The following is a 22059-nucleotide window of genomic DNA, read 5'->3' on the forward strand; positions in this document are numbered from 1 at the left end:
AATGGCTGAAATGACATTTCCTATGTCATTTTTGGCCATCTCCTCTTCAGTGGAGGGTGGTGACTGTGGAGGAGCCCCTGGGTTAGTTCCTATCACAGCTGATTTCTTTTCAGGAGCAGAACCTGGGCAGGCTGTGGAGCTCTCCTGGCTCACGAGTAGCACAGCAGGATTTGGCCCATTTTTTGTCTTCCTCTGGTGTTTCTACAATGTAAGAAACATTATTCTCCGAGCTGCTCTGAATCTGTGGAGTTAAGAAGATGTTGCAAACAAAAGTCTTATTATTTCCCTGTACAGCATGGAAGTAACACTCAACATCCAGTTGCCAGAGAACAAAGTTCTTCCTCAGGAATAACGGACAATGGAGAAGCCAAAAATACAATTAAAAACTATTTGGCAATATACCATATTTTTACTTTGTCTCAAGCTTTCATCCTATGATTGCCTTGATAAAGGTGTAGAGCACAGAATAAAATGATGGAATGGGAAAGGAGCATAGATCATTTTTTTTCCAGTTCTATATCATTGCTGTGTAGAGAGGATGTTTCTGCCAGGGGACATGTTCATCATTTCTCAAGTTTTGTGTCAGTCTTCTGAAGAAGATATCTGTTGATCATGCTCAGATTTATCTAGGGAGTATATCTATCTCAGCAGAGAGAAAAATAATTCATTCTTTAGATCTGCCAGTCAAAGCAAACATCTGTCCTTATAGTGAGGAAAAATGATAGAATCCATATCCATATCCTCTTTGACAAGTTATCCTCAAGGAAGGCATGAGTCTCACTGCTAGAGTGTTCTGTGGGAGAAATAGGTGGTATGCAACAGGAACAAGAGTCAATCTTCCTAAACCAAAGACTATTTATCCCTACAGTTTCTAATTTACACACTGCCTTACTGCTGGGAGAATTTTACACCACCCCCAGAAAACCCTCAACCCTTTTTTTGTGCTCATTACTGTTCAAGTTAAAAGAAATTGTTTCTCGATGAAAGATGCCTCACAAGCTGCATGAGAGGACAGACTGCAAGGAGACACTTTGTGACTTTGAGTGCCAGCCACAAACTTTGGACTTCCCAATCTTATCAAGATGTTCAGGACAATAGAGTGTCTCTAAAAAGTCAGGCCTTGAAGTAAGAGAACAAAGCCTATCATGTCAAGTGGCAAAACACAGGAGCAAAGGAATAGTGGCTGAGGGGAAGGAGAAAAATAAAATGAACTATCATCAGGTTGTCAGGTTTGCAGTTTTATGATCTGTACAAGCTTAATAGAGTTTAATAGAGTGGAAATCCATACCTTTGAAGCTGCTGTTGGAATGCATACTGCCTGATGGGGTTAATTGGGGAAGGCTTGAATTCTGTGAAGTCTTAATAGTGCCACTTAAGTGGGTAAAATATGTATTCATTTTCATGTTGACAAAACAATTAAAGCAGTAGCTCATGGCTGTACTCATACACTATCTGCTGCATATTCTCTTATGCAACTTTAGTGTGTTTTCTTTATCCTCCCTGTGTGTTGGTGCTGTCAAACCACCCCTCTCCCACTTTGCTGGTCTTTTTGTAAATGGAGACACCATTTTCCTCTCCTTCCCCTCTCCCTTCAGCATTGCCTTCTGTTCCTCCCTGTCTCTCACCACAGACTGTGTGGAGTGTGCTATGTTTTGGAGTCATTGTTCTGGGAGACAAGTAGCAACACCTGCTCATAAAGCTCTGGAATGCCCTTTGCCAAAGCTTTTCAGATGTCATATCTACCACTGGTGGCTTTGAAAGTTTACACCAATTTGAGACAGAGCTGTTAATGCAAAAACCTTTATTACAGGAGGAAATTTTAAACTTGAGGAACATGGGAACAACTATGGCTATAATATTTTTTTGGAGGAAGGAAGAGGCTTTTATTATTTTTCTCAGCTGACAGTTTCAGTTTTGACTTGTTTTCTCCTTATTGGGCCAATTCTGTTAATGCCTCCTTAGGATATACTATAACCCTTAAGGCTCCCTAGCTATGTAGTCATATTCAGCCTTTTGAAAACAACAACACATCCTTAAGGGCTCTTAAGTACACTAGTGATAATGTTAACTGAAGCAGCCAGAGATCTTTCCTTTCTTGGCTAAAATATTTCTGCAGGACAGTGCCACAGCCTTGGCTATATTCCATCAGTCTCATCTTCCCTGGCTCACTGTCATGGCTTGCTAGTCTGGAACAAAGCTCTCAGATATGTTGCAAGAAATAAAAAAAACCTTAGAGAGTTAATGACCACAGTCAGAACTAGTAATATCAAGCAACTCCAAGTTAAAGGAACATGTGGCGGATCTTCACACTGGGCTCCCTTTGTGACTCTTTGATCCTTCGCAGCTGTAGAACAATTCAGAGTGGTAACACCTGCTGTAAAACAGCTCAGTGACTGTGCTAATTGCTTAACTGAGGAAAAACAGCATTAAATAACATGAGGGTGACCACACTGTTTCTGCCTTCAATCACTCAACAAGAGATCAAACACCAAGATCTGCTGCTGAAACACGGTGAGAAGGAACAGGAGACTTCTGCTGCACTTAGAGCTTGAGTCTCAGCTAATACCCCCGGGGGAAGGATTTGAACATAACTTAAAGGTATTTTGGGTGTTTTGGGACCATCTTTCCTGTGTTTCTACCAGTGCATATTCTGATGGATGTGTCTGGGGGCTGGAAGGAAGCAAGTGTCTGCAAAACCCTAAATGCACATCAGCCAGCCCCAAGTTTCTGAGGAAGGAGCATCAGTGAGGAGCTGTGAAATCAGCTTTTTACAGATGGGACAAAACTTCTGGCCAGGAGCTTTCTGGGTAACAGCTCCCACCCTGCTGTAAGAAGCCTTTAAGCAAAGAGATCTGTAAACATTTTTGCCTGAGAAACAGAATGGTGGGTGCTGAACTAAACTACATTGAAAAGTGTGATGGGCGCCTATGGATGTGGATATTTATTGTCCAAAACAGAGACCATTTTTTATTATGAAATTAAGGTAGGTTTAAACTAATGGAATGGGATGTTATTATTTGCTATTTGCAGATCTGAAGCAGGCACTGCAGGTGTTTTCACTGTAAAGATCTGGGAGATTCAAGAAGATGGAGACTAATTTGCAGGTCTTACCTAAAATAGTCATGTATTTTAAGCATTCCTTCCAGTGTGAGACAGTGATAAATCAGAAATCCCTGCCCTGGCAAGGCTTGTTGGTAAATCTGATAGGCAGTTAGCTGACAACTCTGATGCATGGGGTTTCAAACCTGCTCTTTGGAAACCCTGACTTCTGCCCACCTCCCACCTCACTGGGAGGAAGTATATCCATCAAATTTTACATGGGATAGCTCATATTGCTATCTGGATGATAGGAGCAACATTTTCTGCATTAGAAACTCTCAACAGATAATGTCTTGAGGATTGAGAGAGGGAGATTAAGTCTGAATAAATATCCTGTGTTATTCATATTTAATCATTTTATTTAGACATTGTCTAATCAGTCAAAGCAACAACTGTTACTGACATACAGGTTTCAAAGAAATATGTACTAAACTAAAGCACTAAGCCTTGTCCCTTTATATTCATGTCGAGCCTGTAAACAGAACAAACTGACTTAGAAATAGAAACTGATGGCTGTAATGAAAGAGCCATGTTACCAAGGAATGGCAAACAGGAAATTTGGACAGATCTACGCTGCTGGAGGAATGGGGAAGGAGAAATTGTCCTGTGAGTACCTTGGTCTGGTAAGGATATCTTTATCACCCTATTTGCTTCTGAGTTTGGGACAGATTAAAGGTGTGAAGTCTATCTGCCCAAGTATACACATTTTAATATCACCACCTTAGAGTCTTTACCCCAAGCCCTTTGTAAATACCAATAGGATGGAGGGAAAGGGGAAAGCAGCAGGGGGAGAGGGGATGGTTTTGGAGAGACTAAAATGTTACTGTTTTTCTTGGTACAGAACTACAATACTTGGCAAAAGGCTGGGAAGCAGCATCTGAGGGAGAGAGGGAGGAAGGAAACAGGGAAGATGAGCCGAGAGGGGGGACAGAGATGGTGATTTGAAAATTTCTGGAAGAGACAGAGCAGATATATTGCTGATGTGCTGTAAGTAAAGTGAGCCATAACCAGTTCGGCTGAGGTGAGCTGGCATGTGCTTTCACAATGAAATTTGGCTCCTCCTTCACATGAAATACTCTCTGGTTGCTGCCCCATCATTTAACTGCGTGGCATTCTACTTAGGACAGGGCAAGCTGTTCTCTACCTTTAGAGACAGTGAGTACGTGGAGCAATGTCTCGAATGTTTTCAATGTAGCAGAGAATAGGAAGCCTCTCCACTGCAAGCATTAGCAATGCAATTTCATAACTATCTGTTCAGACAGTGCACAGGAGCTTGAAAAACATCTTGAGACACTTTATTCCCCCTGGGAAATGCCATCCTAGAATATGTTAATCTGACGAATATGCAAAAGGCTGTCCCCTATTGGTGAACCATGAAGAAAACCACCTCCTTTTTTTCTGGGTTTGTGAGATGTGCTCCTCCCTGCCAAGAGTGGGGCAATCCTTACCCTCCCATCAAACCAGACAGCTGAAAAGTATGGAGACATTGTGCTGCCTCCTTCCACTTGCAATGTGAATTTGACATTATCTGTACCACCTTTGACAATGCACTTGAAATTAATCAGAGGAGAAATGTCTTATTTGATTATATTTGACCATGAACATTGATCAGTTGCATGCAATTTTGACTTCAGATCTGCATGTCCAAAGTCCTTTCTAAAAAGGGCAAAATATTACCCAGAGATACACAGGAGCTTGTATTATCTGAGCCTCTGAAAAGATGCTCCCAGGGGAAATGAATGTACATCTGGGAAATTAAAAATCATTTGTTATGAAACTCTCAGTGAGAGATGGACAGTATCAGAAGAGAGATCCCCAAGACATTGATCCTTTGCCCATACTTTTTCCATTGCAGCTGTGTTAGCTCTTCTTACTTTCATATGCTTGCATTCATTTCTGGCAGATTAGAAATTTTGCCAGACCTCTGAGGAGACCATGGCAAGACCCACTGTTCCTCAGTATCTCCAGGCACAGGAGACATCTGACTTCCCTATCTGTAGACTAAAAAACCCATGGAGAATACACAGTTCTCTATAGAACCTCTTTTTCAGGCTTCCTTTCTGCCACAGGGGAGTTGCTGTGGCCTCAGGTACAGTGATAATTTGACACCCTTAGGGCAGCTTAGTCAGAGGATTTATCAGACAGATTCAGGGTCGGGTGAGCCAAGAGCTCTGCACAGTACACTGCTTGAGGGCTTTGCTTTGGATGTTTTCTGTGTCCTAGGTTGGAATTCCCACCAAGAATGTTGTTAGAAGCTCTCCATAGGCCTTGTTGCTGCAAACCATCACATCCCCCTCAGTGATGGCCATGTCTGGTCTGTGACTGGACCAGAGCCTCAGCTTTAGCTGCCTCCAAAAGCTCTGGAGCTTTCATGCACCAAAACTTCTCCAAAATCTGAAGCAGCACAGAACTGCCCTGTTTTACTGAATGAAGCAGTTCTGTTAAGGAGCACTTTGTAGGATGCTATTGGAAATCTTTCTACTGTTATTACTTGTATCTTTAAATGGGTAGAGATCATCACTTGCCAGTTCTGGCTCTTCATCCCCCTCTGTTCCTTGGGCTAGGGTAGATCTCCCAGATTTGGGCTATCCCATGATGCTCAGATAGTCCAGCACTTTTCACTGATGACAATAATTTAAATTAGGATAAAAAAAACCATAAAAGCAGAGAAGAGATGCTCATTATTACTTGTAGGAGGATAGTGCTCTGATGTCTGCTCTAGTCTGGAGCTTGTGGTAACTTACCCTGCTCAGCTGCATGGAATCTGTGAACTCAAACAGCACACAGGCTCAGGCAACTCCTCTTCTAAAAGAGTCAGGACTGCCAGAGTCCCCACATCTCCCAGAGACTTCAGTGTTCTGAGGTGGATTTGCATGTCCTGACAGGTTTTCCTTGACTGTCTTTCAGCTTCATCATTCCTTTTCAATAAAGGGCAATAACTTTTCCTACCTCTCACCCTGTAACTTTCCTGCTCTTCAGACACCCAAAGGGTCTGGGACAGCAATTCCTGGAGGGATTAAAGTGTCTCAAGCTGTTTTTCAGTAGGTTGACTTTTTTGGATTGGGTCTGTTTGGTTTCTTTTTTTTTTTTTTTTGAACCTGAGAAGGAATTAATATTTCACAAAAGTGGGTGGAGGGGGGAGCCTGAATACAAAATTCACTTGTTGGTTGGGATTCTGAGGTGGGAGTAAAGGAAGAAAGCATTGCAGGGAGTGTTTTCAAGCTCTTAAGACCATGTTTTTCCAAGTGCTGTTTCTTAAGCATAAGACTTTTAATAATAAGAACACAGTAGGGTAATATAAATGACACAAAAGGCACTCTCATTGCAAAGCTGAGCAGTTTGTGGTTTAGTGGATTTTTATGATAAAAGAGACAAAAGGAATAAAAGTTTTTTCCTCCTCAAAAGCTACCATGCCTACAACATCTTTTGCTAATGTAAAGAATTCAGCCTCCCTCCCTCCTGAGTTATGTTCTCACCCAATTAAAGTCCTGTAGGCTATTGACAACTTGTTCCGTGTCACTAAACTTGGTTTGCTGCCCTGTTACAGAAATTACAATGCACTGCTTCTAAATGGTTTTAGTGTTTACAAGTGGCAGAGGAGAGGGCGTTCTGCAGACCCTCAGCCTCCTACCTGGGATCTTCATTCTATCCTTCATCCTTCTCTTTGTTTTCCCTTCCATCTTGTTCAGCAGCAGCAGGGCTTAGCTACCAACAGGAAGAGATTCACTTTTCTTTTGTATCGTAGCAAAACAACCTTCCTTGCTGTTGTTTGCCTTTTATTCTTTTTGCCAATTTGCCCTAGGCAGGCTGGAGGTGAGGAGCTCTGAAGTGTGCAAATTTGCCACAAAGATACACAGGGAGAGGTTTGTGTCTGTGAAAACACGGAGAGGGAAATGAAACTGTGGGGGAACAGTAACCAGCATCCCTTAACATGAAATCAGCCTGTGAAATCTTGATGGAGAGAAAGAAATCCTTTTCTGTGCAGAACACTAAGAGCCTGATGCTAGTCCAAATAATGAAATCCTCTCAAAGTAGACCCATAGATAAGCTGTGCAAGCAGTGTTAATGCCAACTATCATTTCAGCTGCAGCCCACCAGCTGGTGCAGGCTATTTGTAAATCTGAGTGCACTGTGGAAAGCGAGGCGGTGTCCCCCCATTAGCAGTTCAGTCGCCTTCTCACACAAGAGTATGGAATCCAAATTACTGACTTCATGCCTTTTTCAACAGAAGCAGTAGGAGCAGAGGCTGCCACAACTTCAAAAAGCTGAACTGTTTAGTTGTGTTGGCAACCAAAGCATGGCAAAATCTAAGGATGAAACCACAAGGTTTTAAGGGGAATATATGACCTTAATCCCACTAGGGGGCTTTGTAGTAATTTCCCCTCTCTCACAGTCCACGTGAGAAAGGCTTGAGTGGGTATCTGGTACAGTTTCTGTGAGCCACTCAGGTATGGACTCACACTGAAATTAGGGGGGAGGCCTCAAATAACTGTTTAGGAGCTCTGTCATTATGTATTTTTGATATATTAAAGAGAAATTATAAAACTTCCAGGGTTTTTTCCCTGTTTAGATTTATATGCTCCTTGCTGAATGAGTTTTTCCAGCACAAGGAGATTCCCATCTTTTGGCACCACAGTAGTTTTAGGCACAGCTCTGCTCTCTGGAGAGAAAGTCCAAGGCAGTCTGCAGCCCTTGAGTCACCAGGATGTACCACAGCACTGGCAGCAGAACACCTTCTCTCTCTGTCCAGCTGTTGGATCCATTCCTGATCACACATCTGGTACAATAACCCGTGGCTCTGTCAAAGTGCATGCACAAAGAGTGAGCTGTACCTTGCTGTGTGGCTCTAGGCCAACCCACTCTGCAGCACGAGACAAAAATGCCTAATACAGTATTACCTTGGTCTTCTTTTCTTTTCTCTGATTAAAAGCAAACCTTTGTCTCTGCTGGATGCATTTGTTATCACTAGTTCATTGGCTAGTGCATTTACAGCTGGTTTTAGCCTCCATTTAAAATGCAGGGAGTTTAAGTATTACGTGTGGAATACAGCAGGATAAATAAAGACATACTTGAGCAAACATATATTTAGTAATTTATTTTTCTACCAGCAGTTTTAGAGAGCTGTGGGGTTTGTGATTTTTTTTCATTTTTTCAAATCTAATCCATTCAGTCAGCGGTCTCAAGAGTAAAAGCTTCTGCCTCAGCTTGGGGTTGATGCTTGGTCGAGCCTTAAAGCTTCATGGTTTTTTGACAACGCACTAAGTCTGAAGCTTTGATGTCTGAGGCTGCTGCCTGCACAGTGTAAATCATATTTTAAAGTTTATTGGTACAAAGGGTGCCTTTCCTCAGACATACACATGTGCATCCACACACAGCATCTTTCCACTTTTTTTAGCTACCTACAAGTTTCTGTAGGATTAGAGGATTCCTTCAGTTACTATTCCCACATGGATGTTGCCATCTCTAATTGAATGCTCGCAGTATTTGTGGGCTAAGGCAATACATACTTGTGCTTGGCAGCGCTGATTGTGGGTCAAAAGAGAAATGAAAATGTTTTTCTCACTCCATTACTGTAGCTGCTGTACCTGATTCCCTTTGTGCGTAAAAGCTGTTGCTGAGGCCAGTGGGGTTAAGTGAAGGCCAGACCTGATGTACAGAGACCAAACAGTGACTTTTGGTGAGTGGATACAAACCAGACCACCTTTCATGGGTCTCTGAGGAGCTTGTTTTTCGCTTGGCACAGTGGCTGTGCAGGTCCTTTGGCTGCTGTGTTTGCTGCTCCCCCTCTGGCTGGGCCTGAGGAGATGTGAGCCACCCTCCTGAAGTGTAGAGTGCCTCTAGCTGGGGAAATCGAGTCTGTCTTTCACAGGCTGGTGGAGCACACCAGGCCATGGGATTAGCAGGATTAGCAGGATCAGTGTCTGAGTTGTAGCTGTTCAAAGCTTTCTCCAGTGTACAGATGACTGGTGGCAGGAAGGAGACGTGGCTCCCTGTGGGAAGGGCAGGACACTGACTAAGCACTCATTCTTCTGTTTCAATCATTCTCTGTTCCCAAATGTGCTTTATACGAGGAGTGCAGAGTACAGTTTGCACGTGTGCCTTTGTGCCAGATGTAAACTTTCTAACAAGCTATTCAAGCCAGTGGCACTGGTGATTGCTTTTGTATATCTCCTGCTTTCCATCCACACAACTGAGAGCACACAAAGAGGCTGTGCAGGCTAAAACCTGCGCTGAATTTATTTACACAAAGTTGTAAATCAAAAAGCAGCACACAACAAAATTCAGCACACTGAGTACTGAGGGTGACATATGTTGTTATTCAGTTCAGTGTCTTTGGAGGAGACATTAGAGGGATGGTAACATCAGGGAGAGAAAATACAGAAGATGGCTGGAAGTGTGAGTTTGTTGTGACTGAGCTGTTCAAATCACATCAACTTGTTTTAGAGCCCAAGAGCCCTGAGAAACATGAGGCCAGGACTCTGAAGAGCTGACTGAGTAGAACTTCATTCCCAGTAGAAGTAAAAGATTCTTAGTGTAATAAAAAAATTAAATCTAATCCAACATCACCTGCAGTTTTGAAGGATAATACAGAAAATCTGCTGTTCCAGGTATTATTTGTGGTGTGGCATTTCAGGCAAAGCTAAGGAATGTAATACCTGTCAGTGGGAATTATGCTCTTAAATACCATCAGTGCTTTAAAAAAAAATCCTCACTGGCCCCCTCAACCATTGCAGTTGCCACTCCCAATGTCACCTGGAATCTTTTGAACCTACAGGGAATGCCCAGAAGTTCTCATGGCAAGAAATAAAGCAGAGGATCTCTCTTCTCCTGTTATTTTCAACAAAACTCTTTATCAGTCATTCTTTAAAGAGCTGAAATACTCTCTCAAACCTACTGTCTGCAGTTGTCACCTAGAGTAAAAAGCCAAGTATTCAGGCTTTTTCTCTCTTTCTTCAGAGTAGCTGCAGAGAGCTCAAGGAGAAGTATATTGAAATACATTAGTAGCACAGAAAACCTCCTCCACCTACTCTATCATCTCTGTATTTTTCCTCCAGCTTCTATTTATCACCTATGTATAGATTCCCTGAATGAACAAAATTCTTCAAGAATTCATGATCCAGGCTGTAGGGCCAGGAGGTAACTGGGGGAAGGAAAGAAATGGCAGGTAAAATGTAATTAATTGTCCGTGCACTGCTTTCCCTCAGCCATCTATACAGCTCTTTCCTTTGGAAGTGGAAATGCCTTGGTATAAAGGTCAAGGTATTAGTGTGCTGGGCAGGATTCAGACAACCTTTTTTCAATTTCTGCTATTGACTCCCTGTATGACCTGAGGTAGGTCCCTCATTTCTCTCTGTCTTAGATCTCTATCTGTAAAATAAGGGTAAATGTATTTCTTTTCCTTTTTCTAGTCTATTTGTCAGCTCTTTAAGCCTTGGTGTTAGGTGTGGATGCAAACACACCCACACCTATGGCTCTCAAAGAATAATGACAGGAGTAAAAATATGTTAAGACCGTACCTGAGCTTCAAAATCTGCACAGTATATCTGCTCTCTGCTACTGATTGTTTTTCTTATTTGTATCCTTCTTTAGCCATTAGAAACTTCGATTTTAAACCAGCAAAGTAGCTATGAGCCTATTAGTGTAGAGCAGGAGTTTGTGATAATCTTAAACCACTTTCAGAGCACTGAAGATGGAAAGAAGGCAGGTTCACTTGCAGCTGGAGCTTTGGGTAAGGAGTTTCTTTAGGAAAGTCTTGCTGGCCAGTGTTTACAACAAGGCACAGGGATCACAGGCTGATCTGGCATTGCACTCCTGTCATCCTCAAAGGTACTGTAAGAAAATGCAGCAGAAAAGGGTATGCTATTTAAATTTACAGCAGTAGCAGCAGCAAAATGTTTTAATGTCCCCACAAACCAGCTTCTTAATATCCTGCTAATGCCACTTCTCTCACACCCCTGCTGTAACCGAGAGGAGCAACCAGAGAGAAGCAGATTTGCACAGCAAAGCTGGCCAAGGACGAGTTTTCCCCTGGCCAGATCCCATCTCCTTCTTGCAGTTCATCACCCCTCAGCTGTGTCGATACAAGAGTTTATTATTAACATTATTTTCAGATGGTTCACTTGAGGAATCCAGGCCAGGGCTCAGCCCCACAGTCCTGGTGGCACAAGCGAGGCGTGTTGGCTGGGCTGGGATGGGCTGGGCTGGGATGGGCTGGGCTGGGTTGGGATGGGATGAGCTGGGATGGGCTGGGATGTGCAGCTGGGAGCAGGGACTCGTGAGGCTGGGCTTGCTGTGTGCCAGGGAGCAGTGCAGTCACCCAGCTCTCACTGCTCTCCAGCATGGCAATGAGTGTGTGTGCTTTCCTAGGGAGCTGGGTGCACAGTGAGCTCCTGAGGTTATTCATGGCACAGCATTCCCTGGGAGAATGTGCTAATTCAAATGTTCCTCTCACAGTATGTAGGAGCTGGAGTCAGTGCTGGGAAATATAAAACTTGTGACACACTGTGATAATGGGGGCATTTAACACAGACCATTGAGAAATCATCACATGGGGAATCAAACAAGAAAAACTTATGAGGTGACTTTCCATAGGTTTTTATTTTCCTTTTGTTCTTCTTTATAGGGTGAATGAATGGGGATGGTGGCTCAATTTCAGGCTCATAAAACATAATTTTAACGGTGATCTCACTAAAACACTGTTGAACCTCATTTTGCCCAAGTTGACTTCTTGTCAAAAGTTTGACTTTCGCAAATTGACTTCAATCTGCATGCTTGTGGAGAAGCTTATGCTAGGTAGAAGCAGAGCATTTATTGTCTCCAGATGGCTGTTTTGATATATGAAGGTCACATCATTTTAGATCCATTTGTTTTGTATCCTTAGACAAACTGGTTGAGATTTGGGGCTGCTTGGAATCAGAATGAATGGATAATGAATAATGGAACCTCAGTTTCCATGCAGGAAAAGTGGTCTGTGAGCTACTAAAAGTACACTTATGGATCAACAAATTGGCCAATGCCAGCAAGTACTTTTTTAATCAGGGAACAAAAAATGCATAACTGCTATAAAAATTACCATCACAGGGAGGAAGGAAGGAACTTCACAAGAAGAATACTGATAAATGTGTTCTTCCCAACAAAAATTGTAGAGATAAGCCCATTAACTGCCTTCTGTTTCTGCTTTTCTTTGTATTAATTTTCTTTCTTAGTTGAAAATTTAGGAGAACATTTAATCTCTTACAAATTATGTAGAATTTTATGCCTATTTGTCTAGTTCCTTCCATTAGAAAGGATAGAAAGAACTTTTGGCACTTATGTCATTAATCCTGGGCTTCTAGGCTTGATTTGACTATTGTGAATAGAATAACTTCCAGAATCTATTTGAAAATGTACGTATCCATGATTTTTTTGAGTAGAAAAATTGCTCAGCTTTCTGACAAATGGTGTGCATAACATCCAGCTTCAATCTCACAGGTGGAATATGGGAACTTCAAGTGACAGAATCAAAGCCCAGGAGAAAAGAGCAGAACAAGGTTGGATTCTCAGAACTGACTAATGATAAGAGCAGCCTAGAAAGAGACCTGGCTTTCAGCTAGCTTTGAATGTCTAACCTCTGAAGATTTAGAAGCATTTAATGTGTCTCAAACCTGAGCCAAAATTATCTTCAGACTGAAGTTTGCTCATTGACTGTTCTCTTCTCTTTGGGCTGGTGACTTCATTTGTCCCCCAGGTCCTTTAACAATGCATTTCCCTATCGTGCCTGTGGTCCTTTCATCTCGCCTCATTTCCTGAGAGTGCCAAACTACTTGGAATTCCTTTCTTTTTCCTAATTTGAGAGTTCAAAGTATGGATTTGTAGCAAATTATTCCTGATGAGTGGTTTCATTAAAAGAACAGAAGGGAAATTGTTCTAAAAACTTTCAATGTTGAAAAGGGGAGGGATATTGAAATAAAGCAAAGCCTCACACAACACTGAAAACTCCCCAGAGCTGTAATGCATTGTTTTCTGTAGAGTTAAGTTGATAGTTTGGACATGCTGCTACACCTTTTCTTTGCTGAAATTAAGATGAGCTCCACTATTAAACAGAGTGCCCTTCCCTGTTCACAGAGGGGATTTTCCAGCATGGGAACAACAGTTCACTACAAATGGGACAATTTCTCCACAAAGTTCATAGACACAGAGCCAGAATTTTAGTGCATCTCAAGCCTAAGAGATTCATTAAGAGATGATAAGAAAATGCAATGTTTTCATGCATGTTGAGTTCTTGAACAGTTTTACCCAAGATAACTGGGGAATTGTAGCTGTACACCAATCAATAACAGAGTGGGACTTCCTCAGCCTGTGATGCCATCAGCTATTGTCTTGATGAAGGACACATAGTCTTGTGAAGATTTTCAAATTATTATTTAGACAGGGTCAGATTAATTCTACTGTGTCAAGAAGGTAAGACTAAACTGGGTGTATAAAGCTTAGAGGAGAGAACCTATCTGTCACTGGGTCAGACTCTCAGAGGGCTGTTAATAATGGATTTTCATGAGTTAACCTTTTATCTTGTCCTTTTCAAAATGCTGTCACATAACATGGGTTATGATAATTTTCCTGGAGTAGTTGCAGAGCACACCAAAGAGAGTTGTGCTCTTTGTTTGGACTATCATTTTAGAGCACACTTTAACTGCATCCTCTGTAGGACATAGCCACTCTGGGAATCTTTTAGAGACACAATTCACAGCAGACAAACCTCTTTTGTGTAGTCATGCAAAGTGAAATAAAACAAGGTAAGACTGAAGGCGCCAGTCGACTTTAAATGTATCTGAATTCTTTCTCCCAGGAGAAGGCAAGAAGGCAGTGGCTCTAATCTTGCTGTGGCTTGTACAACACTTACAACACTGATTAACACTTGTTCACGTTCTGCCTGATTTCAGTGGAAATTCAATGGGGCTTCTGGGAATTCTGAAACCCTCAGATGAGGAATTCATGGAGGGTTACCTGCTACAAGGAACAGACAGCTAGCTCAGGCAGCATTGCTTCAGCACAGAAACACAACATGGCCCAGCCTGGCTTTGGCTACAGCCCTGTGGTTTGTACTCCTCTGAAGGGCACAGTATGAATCTGAACCCTCTGGGACCTGATCTCTGGGTTTCCCACATTTTTCAGATGTCTTCAAGAAATGGGAATTAGTCAATGGAGGCAGCACGAGCTCAGCACCCCAGCCCAGCAGTGTTCTCCACCAAGAACCTGGGCAGAGCTGAGGTGTTTTCCCATCTAACCCTGGAGAATGATACACTTCAGGTTGGAGACGGGCGCCCTTCTGCTCCAGGGAGATTTTCCAGCCTGTGAAAGTGCTTAATGAGCTCTGGAGTCCAGGAAGAAGGTGCTCACTGAATTAAATCATCTTTGGGACTATGCAGTGTGGAGAGTAAATACTGTACATCACCATCTGAGAGGCTGGCTTCTAACTTCAATTTAATCCCTATTTAGACTGCTTGAATCTTTATGTTCTCATCCATAAAATGGATTTAACAGCATTTTCCTGCCTTTCAAGGCAGCTGGGTAAGCACACAAAGATATGTGCCTTAGCACTAATGAGCTCTTATGAGTACTGTAAATGAGAATCATCTAGATTAAAATGATACAGGGGCTTTTCTTTATTTTGCTGAAAATAACTCAATCTCTAAGGTCACTTATAAGGTGGGTTTTTTCCAGTGGAAACTTTTATAATTTGTGTAGGAAAGAATGAGACCAGAATCCATCAAATGTAAAGGTGCATGTATAAATATGCATAGAGCAGTCCAACATTTTCACCCTGAGGAACTACTCTATAAAATATTTTATTGTATTTTATTTTGTTTTATTTTATATTTTATTTTTTCACAGCAAATGTGTCTAGTAGAGTCAGCTGCACTGCAGAGATGCCTCAGATTGCTTTCTTTGGGCTTTGGATTCCAAAAGTGATGGAGCAATTCCACAGAAAGGGAAGGTTGTATGAGAGAAAAAAAATTAAAATCTGCATTTCATACACAAATTATTTAATCCAAACCCACCAATTATTACACTATGGCATGTGCTTGTAGACTTTGACTGGTATGAAACATGGCCACATCTACATTTTGGGCAGAATATATTTGCTATACAGACAGGGCAAGCATGAGTTTGGGCTGCACATGTAAGGGCAGAGGTGCAGAGGAGCCATCCTCTCATACCTGCTTTGTCTTTTGCCCTTACTCATGTGAATCCCTTGCCATGTTTGTCCCTGGTACTTGTCCCAGGTGAAAGGAATCCCTTTCTCATTTGTGGCAGGATCAGAAAGGCCTAACATCAAGAAAGAGAGTAGTGGCATGGTGTAAAATTACTTGAACTTTAAATTGTTACTCAGGCTTAAATCCAACAGGCTTCATTGCTTGAAATTAGAAAATAAACATAATAGTCTCTTTTCTTGGGTTGATTTTTGGTGGGGTTTTTTGTTGTTGTTGTTTGTTTTGTTTTGTTCTGGGTTTTATTGTTGTTTTGTTGATTTGAATTTTGTTTGGTCTTTTTTCCTCAGGTGCTTGAAATAAGATCCTTTGGAGCATCCTCTGCTATTTATCACAAGAACAGCTGCAGAGATGAAACATGAGATGTAGAAGGCAAAATGAATAAAGATTGTCATCTTTTCTGGTTTGTCTCTTCCTGCGGGATTTCTGAGGTTCCCTTGCAGAGATACCAATCTTGTGTGATTACAGTGAGTATAATTATGTCTGCATGCTTAGCACCAATTTCCAAGCTGAAGACTATCATTTTATTGTGTATTATTTATAAAGTTCCTGCTAGGCCTAAAGCTTGCTTCAGGAGAGATCACTGTTGAATATTTGAGCTGAACCTGTCTCATTCCACTTTACAACCCACTTTATCAGCACAGTGTCCACAGTAATGCTGAACACACTTCCCAACAGGGTATATTTCAACTGTTCCATTACTTCATCATCAGACTGGTCCTCCTTGTTGGTAAATCCCTTCTTACACCTTGGACTGAGTGCACCAGCTGACAAGAGGGTCAGGGTTTCCTGCTGAATGTTGTTTCACCACCAGCATTTCACTCTGAAAACTTTGGACTGTTCTCAGTTTTCAAGTCAGCAACTGGATCATATTTATTTAGAGCTGGCTGTGCAAATGTATTGATTTGTAGTCTGCTATTGTTTTGTGCCTTGTATTTATGTGGCTCTAATGGACTGAAAGTGTTTCAAAACTGAAGGGGATTAAAATATAGAGCTTTTTCTCTGTGTAAGTGTAGGGAATATTATAACTTGAAATCTGTTCTAAAATGTGATTTTACAGCATTTATATACTGTTATTTTAAAGCTAGAGATACTGTGCCATCCAGTAATTGAGTACAAAGCCATGAAAATAGAAAGGAATGAAGGTACAGAGAGGAAACAATGAAGCTGGCAACACAAACCCTTGTCAAATGTGAGGAATGAGCTTTGAAACAAGCTCTGACTTTGCCTCAGCACCACTTGCTTGGTCGAATAATCTCACCCCCCCAGCCAGATGTCACCATATGGCCAGTGACAACTTTCAATTAAAGGCCTATGGTGTTTATCATCTCCTTTTACATTTGGATAAAAAGCAGTCCTGTGACCTGCCCATTGCACCCAAGAGGGTTGTGCTCCTTCTTTAAAAGATGTGCATGCCAAGACTCACTCCCATCCTTGGTGCTATAAATTTCCAAGCTCACTTTTAATGTTTTGAACCTTTGTTCAGCCCTTGCCAGCTCTGAAAACTGGATTGAGCCTGCATCTCCAGCAGTCCCTGGGTACTGAGGGTGCCTTTTGGAGAAGCTTAGGGCTCAACTCTTGAGAGTGCTGAAAATGTCACGGTGCAGTTGGTCTGAGCCTCACAGCTGCCTTGGCTGCCCACTTCTGCAAGGGCCATTTTCAGAGCAAGGCCACACAGATGGGAATGTTGTGTCATGCATCCCAAGTACACAGCAAGGAGCCCACTGCACTCTGACAGCACCAGCCACATTTAACAAGGAGTCCTGGCACCCTTCACAAATGAGGGACAGATTTAATGATCCAATCAGCTTCTCATCCTTGAGACTGTGTAATGGTTACCCAACAAATTTGATTATAGGAGTTACTATGTGTTTTAAGCTAACTTTTGTGCATGGCTGGGCTTTCCCAGTAATCCTATACAGTATCCAAGGCACCATTCAGTGGCTTCTTGCAAATTCCTGCAAAGCAATTACTGTCTTTTCTACGTATTCGGAAATTGTCAGTTTCAGGTGCAATTAAAGTAAAATTGCTTTCAGTAGGTACTTGGCTCTGATGACTTTTGCTGGTCATAATTCTCTCTACACTATGTTGTTTCTTCAGATAAAAATTATATTTCTCTTGTGCCCTGGAATCTCAAGCTCATTTTTGACCCAAAGTATCCTCAGAGAGTTGTAAAACTAAGATGTTATAACTGCACATTACCTAGTAATGAACATTGTGAGAGTCAGGCCAGGAAGATGAAGACAAGAGGTATGAATTAATGTTTTAATAATCTTCCTCAGATCAGTACAAGTCATACAGGCAAGGATCCCAGTAACTGCTGGTGAGCAGTGCAGCTGCTCCAGTATGGTTGGATATTGCTGAGTAACTCTCCAAGGAGATGGTGCTCAGTGTCTGCAGAGACAGATGGTCACCCAGCCACCAACAGAGCTTTGACCTTGTCCCAGCACACTGCTGCCACTGTGTGCTTTGGACAGAACTGCTGTTCACAGCGCCACAGCTTTTGCTGGAGGCATAGGAGCTCATTAATTTATTTTTACTTCCATTTAATCCTAGGCTATGCAAGACATCCTTTTGTACTGATCCAGGGCATCCACCATTTTTCTAATGGAAAGCAAAGACCTGCTCCATTTCAGACTAACACAAGATTTGAATTGAAACACAGCTGTGGATCATGCCACTTGGTTCTGCAGGGGGCTAGGACAGGGAGCTGGTGGAAGCAGCATCTCTCACTGCACCATGCTGGTGTTCCTTCTCCAGTACAAGAGCCAACCAATATGAGACATTTTGCAGACCTGCACAGTGCCAGCCTTCCCACACATCCATGTGTGCTGCCAGTCATGATCTCCATGGCTGAAACAACCAGAGTTGTCTCGTTCTTGCATTTTAGAATACAAAGAATTTCCAATGACAGTGCAAAGACTGTGTTTCATCATCCCACAGCAGAAACACCAAACACTACAGAGCTATATCCTAGAGAAATAGGTTTAATAAATTAAGAGGCTGTCTCCTGGCACTGTGCAAGGTGTTGGACTTGCCTGAATCATTTCTTGAACACAGCTTTTCTTGGGGAAAAATACCTTGTCTGGTTTTAAAGATTTTGTTCAGTGGTGGAGAACACAGTACAAATCTTGTTTACTTGTTCCCATGTTTACTTACATTCTTTGTTAAAACTACAACACTTTTCTATGCTGAACTGGTCTAGATTTAACAGCCAGCCAGCCTTGTTAAAGCTTTGTCTATGGATGGAAAAGTTTCTATTTATTTTCTAATTTTCTGTTCCTTGTTAGGTTCCCACAGTCAGTGTTCATGACAGTACACAGTGGGTTTGTGATGAGATTGCACTGTTAGGGATGTACTATTAGCCATGCTTTTCACAGACACTTAGTGTCACCCTTTTGGCTCTTCTTGGAGCCATCTCCAATTTTTCAGCACCAGTTTGATAAGATTTACTGAAAAAGGACAGCACAGACCCAGATGGCTTCCCACCCAGTGCATTCAGAAGCGACAACACTTCCATGTGTGTTACTATAAATACAGCAACAAACACTTAGAATGATTTAATCGTATATTTTTAAGTACCTGACTGCTGTGAGATGGGTGCAATACCACAGAAGTAGTGCTCAGAAAAGCCAGTGTGCCTGAGTTGACCCTATTCCTCCATTTGGCTGGTCCAGCAAATATGGTTCAGTACAACAGGGAGTACATTTGTAGTGACTGTACCAGCTGCAGCTTTCTCAGATATCAGTAAACCAAAAATTTGGAACGGGGGAAATTAGTAGAGAAACTGTTATCAATGCAAGCTCCTTTATTTTATTTAATATACCTTCCTGATCTGTTCTGGGTTCAGAGCTACCTTCCAGTTCGTCAGTCACCATTAGTCCAGCTCCTGGTTGTTGGGTGTTTAAAAAAGTCAGTTAGCCAATAAAAACCTGCGCCAAGCTCCGAACGAGCATCTGCCTGTGCTTGTTTGGCTGTGTCTGTGAGTAATGCCAAGCTGCAGGAGAGCCAAGCCAGTATTCAGACATCAGTTTTTTGGAAATGGGATTTGTTGTGTTATTTATCTTCTGTATTAACGGAGAGGGCCTGGCTTTTGTTTTTTAACCTTGTTGTTTCAATGCCAGAACAGTAGAAATATAACCCAAGTTAAAACAATAGCTCTTAAAAGATGTAATATTTTCTTTCATCCCCTGTTTAGTAAGCAGCCTTGGCAGTGTCATTTCATTTAAAGAACTGCAAAGTCACAAGGTCCAGAAATACAGTAATTCCAGGAATGACAAAGAAAAAATGACCTGCTTTGTCTTTTTATTGACTATAACTGTGGTGAAAAAGGCCATTCTGCATCCTCAGCCATAACTAGTTAATTACTTTCTGTTGTTTTTTGTAGATGTTTCTAACCAACATTAAGTAAAATGTACATTGTGGAACAAACCATCCATACAGTATATGCCATAATTACTGTTTAGCAATTTCACACTAGCAAAAATTTATTAAAACTTCACGACTCATTAATAGTAAGTGATCATAATCGCTTAATAGAAAAGGAAACTCAGCTAATGATAGAAGTGCTGATTAATGTTTTTGACCTTAAGACAGGAAGTCAAGTGAAATTAATGTCATTGGGTGTTGAAAGTTAAGCTATTGTCAAGTGTAGATAGCCTCTAATCAAAAGAGAAATCCCACAGCTTCACAAATTTTGTGTTTTTCATGAGAAAACTATTGCTTTTCTGTACTCTCTGGCTTTCTTAAAAATCTCCCTGCCACATTTCAAGTAACAAGATTGACCCATTTATTACAAAAGTCAGTTAAAAAAGGAAGATATATATATATATATAGTCATTTCAGGAGGCGATCTTACAGAAATACTTAACATGCTGGCCATACTTAACCAAGCAGCATTATATGTAGCTATTTATTTCTGGTAAACAGCATTCCTTTTATGAGCTCAGGTTAAACATTTTTGAAGAGAATAACAGCCCAGCTGACCAGTCAGTTGCCTCATCACACATCAGATGCCTGGGCAGCACTGGAGCTGACAGGACCACTGTCCTTGCAGCCAGCTGTGTGCCTGGAAAGCATCAGCCTCAGCTTTGCATCTGCCTGCTTCTGATGCCCACTGGGGCTCCTGCAAGTGGTGGCATTTGGGGAGCAGCAGGCACTGGACTGCAGCAGGAGGTCTTGTGGCCAACCTCAGGCCAGATTAATGTGGCAGCAGCACATCTGTGCAAGGGTCCCAATCCCTGAGGTAGCTCAGGTACTGGGTCATAAATGGAGATGACTTCTACTTCAGCTGTAAATATTTCTTATGTGTGTTCTTTTTTCATTTCTTTGAAGTCAGACATTACTTGAAAGCAGGATCTCCAGGACATACTTGTTCTGGAGCCACATCTCTGTGTGTAACATTTCAAGATGAAAGGGTATGGAGCCTCTCACAGTATGGTAAGGAGCCTAATCCAGTCCCACTGAAAAGGTCAAATTAGAGATGCCTGAGCCTGAGAAGGCAAACTGCTTTCTAGATGTTAACTCAGGTTGTGAGCACTGTAAAACTCAGTTTGAATAACCTTCTCCAGAGTATTCAACAGCTCCCATGACAGGCAGAGAGGGAGGGACAGTTTCTTCCAAGTATGAGCAGAAATCTGGCTATGTGTTAGTGAGCTTTATGTTCATTTGACATCAGTCAAAGTCACAGAGGGAAGGACAATCCCTTTCTAATAATGTCACTCAATATTTAGCCTACATGCATTTGTATTAATAATAAAGCCCTCAGGCAGTGAGTTATGTGCAGCCATTGATCTGCTCAAAACAGCACTGAAGTATTGACAAATTCTGTTTTGGAGACAAATAAAAGCTAAATTGTATTTATATCCACCAGATTCTGACCTCTGACAAACAAGCAAACGGAACAGCACAGCCAGGTTAATGCTGCCTTTGAGCCTCTCAAACCAGAAAAAAGCCAGCAGTGGATTGGTAAATGCAGATTTATTTTTAGATTTTTGTTTTTATAATTTATTTCTCTGTGTGTAGTTTGTGGGAGACTTTCCAACTGCTTCTCTTGGAGATTTTTGTGTTAACATCTCTTTTGAAAGCAAGAGCGATGTAGCACACTTGCAAACCTGGAGATAAATACCATCTGTTTAGTTAACCTCACTGAGAATATTGGTGGAATGTTGTTCTTTTTTAAAAACATATATACAAGAGCAATTCAGAGACTTGAATTGCAGGTCCTTCCAAAGCAATTGACTACAAGACTTTATTTTATAATGCTACAAAAGATAAATGTATTTTTATTAAAAACTCTGTAAACTATACTTTCTACCTCAGAGCAAAAGATTTTCTAACATCCTCTTTGGGAGAAAAAAAAGCCAACAACAACCAATCCAAAAAGCTTTCTGCACAATTACTATTGAGCAACATTTCCCAGTCCCTATTTTGGCTTTTTCCTCTCTGCTGCTCTGCTGTTTTCTGTAATTAATACAGATAAAAAATTTTGGCGGTGCAGAATTAGGGGGTGTAATTTGTATTCAAGGCCAAAAAAGACATGCATCTCACCAAAACAACTGAGTTTATTGTTACCAAAAATTGTTTCAGGAAATCATACTTCTGTCTCTCAGAACACAAACCAGAACTCAGCATGAAGCAGACAATAACAGAGACAGGATTTTTTGCCAACACTCAGGAGCAGCGCAAGTGTCAGGGCAGGCTGATTGCTTGG

General features: G+C 41.6%; 1 long non-coding RNA gene across 1 annotated transcript; it reads left to right on the plus strand.

Moving 5' to 3' along the window:
* Positions 1-2492: 2492 nt before the first annotated feature.
* On the plus strand, positions 2493-17385 carry LOC117244675. Its single transcript, XR_004498184.1, has 3 exons — positions 2493-2598; positions 14251-14467; positions 15638-17385. It is a non-coding gene; the product is annotated as an uncharacterized LOC117244675 (long non-coding RNA).
* Positions 17386-22059: the final 4674 nt, after the last annotated feature.

This window comes from Parus major, chromosome 6, assembly GCF_001522545.3.
Source record: "Parus major isolate Abel chromosome 6, Parus_major1.1, whole genome shotgun sequence".
In the NCBI taxonomy this organism is placed as follows: domain Eukaryota; kingdom Metazoa; phylum Chordata; class Aves; order Passeriformes; family Paridae; genus Parus; species Parus major.